General features: G+C 38.5%; 1 pseudogene; it reads left to right on the top strand.

Annotated features, from left to right (window-relative positions):
- The first annotated feature begins 523 nt into the window (after positions 1 to 523).
- LOC119879282 lies at positions 524 to 1453 on the top strand (annotated as a pseudogene).
- The last annotated feature ends 3032 nt before the right edge of the window (positions 1454 to 4485 follow it).

Genomic DNA, 4485 nt, shown 5'->3' with positions numbered 1-4485 from the left:
TGACTATAATTTGATCAATTGCAAAAGCATGAGGCTAAACATAAGAGAGCATTAATAGGATTGACAGCATTGCATATAGATGGCAAACAAAGGGGTAAGGAAAATGAAGAGCATCATAAATTGCCTGAGTTTTGAGAAACTCCATGGGCAGGAGTAACAAACTGTGAGGGAGAAATCAATGAGCTCATGTCATTTCTTCTTTCTTCTCCTATGTTATTCCAGGGCATTCTGGTTTGCCTCTCAATAACCCTTCTGATTCAGCAGAAAGTTTTGCTTAATCTTCTCATATCAAAATCTAGGGAATTTTAAGGAGACTAGGGAGTTGGAAGCAGTGCTTTGTAAAAGTGAGTTACTGCCTATTTTCTGCAACTACAGTTTAAGGGATTATATTAGATGTGTTTTGACTTTGTGAAGTAAAATTTATGATATGAAATTCACGCAGTCAGTGATTCCCCACAAAGTTGATTTTCTCTTTACTCCCCTTTTTCAGGTAAAATTAGTGTCACCTCTGCTTGCAGAGGCAATGGATGGAGCCAACGAATCTGTGGTATCTGAGTTTGTGTTCCTGGGACTCTCCAATTCATGGGAGATCCAGCTTCTTCTTTTCCTCATTTTCTCTGTGTTCTACATGGCAAGCCTAATGGGAAACCTCCTTATCATGTTCTCTGTGAGAGTTGACCTTACATTGCACTCTCCTATGTACTTCCAGCTGGCAAACCTCTCCTTTCTTGATGTGGGGATTTGCTCTATTGCAGCCCCCAAATGGTTTATGACCTTTTCAGAAAACACAAAACCATCTCTTTTGGAGGTTGTATACCTTCTTTATTCATGCTATTGGGGGTACAGAAAAGGTGCTGCTCATTGCCATGGCCTTTGACAGATATGTTGCCATATGTAAGCCTCTGCACTACCTGACCATCATGAGCCCATGAACGTGCATTTGATTTTGGTGGCAGCCTTGGTTCTCGGCCTCATTCACTCCGTGGCCCAACTGGCTTTTGTTGTAGACTTGCCCTTCTGTGGTCCTAATGTATTGGACAGCTTTTATTGTGACCTTCCTCAACTCATTAAACTTGCTTGCACGGAGACCAATAGATTGGAGTTCATGGTCACAGCCAACAGTGGACTCATCTCTGTGGGTTCCTTCTTTATACTGATTATTTCTTACATCATCATTCTGACCATAGTATGGAAGCACTCTTCAGGTGGGTTATCCAAGCCCCTCTCCACTTTGTCAGCTCATGTCACTGTGGTGGTTTTATTCTTTGGGCCATTAATCTTCTTCTACACATGGCCCTTTCTCTCATCACACTTGGACAAATTTCTTGCTATCTTTGATGCAGTTCTCACCTCTTTTCTGAATCCGGTCATCTACACATTCAGGAACAAAGAGATGAAGGTGGCAATGAAAAAACTCTGTCATCAGCTTGTGAATTACAGGAAGATACTCTGAAGATACTCTAAATACTCTAAGATAAAAAAATCTGAGCTCTACACTCAATAATCACAGAAAAAAGAAAGTGATCAACATTTTATATCCCTATTAATTTTATGTACTAGGTTACATTTAGGCAACAACCATGTCTATGTGTATCTCTGAGTACCCTAATTAATGATAAAGGGAGCTAATGTTAGGACTTCTGTGTTTCAGAACCCTATGCTGGATGTTTTATATAAATTATGTTATTATATATTTATGAAAACACTGTGTAGCAAGTACTTTTTTATTTTGGTTTTGGGGGATAATTAAAATTGAAAATGCTTCCTGTTCACCCCTCTTTAATTATAGGGAAATGTCTCAAACCAAAGTTATCACCTTAATCCACCACTTCCAATTGTCTTATCCCTCAAAAGGTGCCAAACAGAGAATGTGTTCGACAATTTAGTATTGGAAATTGGCATGCTATTTCTTTTCACTGTTGTATTTTCATTGCTTTGAATTGGTTAACGGCCTTTACTCAAACTATCTACCAAACTGCCATATGGCAATTGACATATGGCAATTTGACTTTTATCCTCTAAGGATCAGTTTGATTCCTATTAACTCATTCCTTTGGTTACCTAGAGAACTGTTGATTATATAATGGAATTGTGGAATTTTGAACTGGAATTTGAGATCATTTGTCCCCACCTATTTATTTTATCAATGATAATAGTCAGGCACAGAGATGTTAAACGGTAGATTCAAGGTGAGAATCAAATTTCCACACTCGCCTTCCCCAACTTTATTGAGGAATAATTGTCAAATATAATTGTATACATTTAAAGTGTACATTGTGATAATTTGATATACACATTCACTGTGAAGTTATGACCAAGATCAAGATAATTAACACACCCAACACCTCACATAGTGAGCTCTTTTCTCTTCACTTTAGATTTAAAAAAAAAAACATCTAGGCTTACTTACTAAATTGGATTCTTGAGCTTTTCATTAATAGACTATTCCTCTGGCCTGCTATTTATGACTTGATAATAGCAGAAGTAACACAACTGAGGTCATTATTTTCTTCATTTGGTATCGGTTTCATATGATTATATGTTGTTTCCAAGTTCTTTATTTGCAGGCTAACAAGAAATTTCTGGTTATTTTACAACTGCACGATTACTTCATCACTCAAACATGGTCTCATTCAAGGCTTTTATTTATATAACTTACTAAAAAATCAACAATAAAACAGTATTTCCCTCTCTGTATTGCCTTTCAACTCTAATGAACACTCTAAAAGGTGTTCACCATAACTTATCTTGTTGCTACCAAGAATTGGCTGTTATCTTAAGTAACCTTAAAGAATCTCATATGTGAATATTACTGCATTCCTTTATCTGTTTCTGGATCATGGTTTCTAAGTCTGAACAGCTGAGGCATTTTAGAAATTTTGGGATCTAGAGATCATATAGTCTAGAAACGAAATCTTTCTGTTCTTTAAACAAACTAAACTATTGATTTAGAAACTAATAACTCTGATAAAGTTGTATTAATGCCTACTTATTTTAAGATTCTTTAAAAATGCCACATATACACTCATATTCTTGTAAGCAATTTTTGGTAGATCTTTGTGATGAATCCTTTTTTTAAAAAAAAGATTTGAGAGAGCGAGTGAGCATGAGCAGTGGAGAGGTACAGAGATAGAGGGAGAAGCAGACTCCCCACTGAGCAGGGAGCCCAATGGGGCTCGATCTCAAGACCCTGAAATCATGACCTGAACCAAAGAAGATGCTTAGCTAAAAGTCATCAGGCATTCCTGAATCTACCTTCTTTTTGTTGTATTTTTTTTATTGGAGTTCAATTTGCCAACATATAGCATATAGCACCCAGTGCTCATCCCGTCAAGTGACCTCTCAGTGCCCATCACCCAGTCACGGCATTCCCCTGCCCACCTCCCCTTCCACTACCCCTTGTTTGTCCTCCCAGAGTCAGGAGTCTCTCATGTTCTGTCACCTTCTCTGATATTTCCTTTTTTTAAATAATAAATTTATTTGTTATTGGTGTTCAATTTGCCAACATACAGAATAACACCCAGTGCTAATCCAGTCAAGTGCCCAACTCAGTGCCTGCCACCCAGGCACCCATACCCCTCTCCCTTCTCCCCTTCCACCACCCCTAGTTTGTTTCCCAGAGTTAGGAGTCTGCCATGTTCTTTATCCCTTTATGATATTTCCCACTTATTTTTTCTCCCTTCCCCTTTATTCCTTTAACTAAAATTTATATTCCCCAAATGAATGAGACCATATAATTCTTGTCCTTCTCCGATTGACTTATTTCATTCAACATAATACCCTCCAGTTCCATCCACGTTGAAGCAAATGGTGGGTATTTGTCATTTCTAATGGCTGAGTAATATTCCATTGTATACATAAACCACAGCTTCTTTATCCATTCATCTTTCAATGGACACTGAGGCTCCTTCCACAGTTTGGCTATTGTGGGCAATGCTGCTATAATCATCGGGGTGCAGGTGTCCTGGCGTTTCATTGCATCTGTATCTTTGGGGTAATCCCCAACAGTGCAATTGCTGGGTCGTAGGGCAGGTCTATTTTTAACTCTTTGAGGAACCTCCACACAGTTTTCCAGAGTGGCTGCGCCAGTTCACATTCCCACCAACAGTGCAAGAGGGTTCCCGTTTCTCCACATCCTCTCCAACATTTGTTGTTTCCTGCCTTGTTAATTTTCCCCATTCTCACTGGTGTGAGGTGGTCTCACTGTGGTTTTGATTTGTATTTCCCTGATGGCAAGTGATGCAGAGCATTTTCTCATGTGCATGTTGGCCATGTCTATGTCTTCCTCTGTGAGATTTCTGTTCATTTCTTTTGCCCATTTCATAATTGGATTGTTTCTTTCTTGGGTGTTGAGTTTAGTAAGTTCTTTATAGATCTTGGATACTAGCCCTTTATCTGAACGTCATTTGCAAATATCTTATCCCTTTCTGTAGGCTGTCTTTTAGTATTGTTAACTGTTTCTTTTGCGGTGCAGGGGCTTCTATC

Source organism: Canis lupus, unplaced genomic scaffold (genome assembly GCF_011100685.1).
Source record: "Canis lupus familiaris isolate Mischka breed German Shepherd unplaced genomic scaffold, alternate assembly UU_Cfam_GSD_1.0 chrUn_S540H702, whole genome shotgun sequence".
Taxonomy (NCBI): Eukaryota; Metazoa; Chordata; class Mammalia; order Carnivora; family Canidae; genus Canis; species Canis lupus.
Note: the sequence above shows the minus strand (reverse complement) of the source record. Positions and strands in the feature narration are given on the sequence as shown.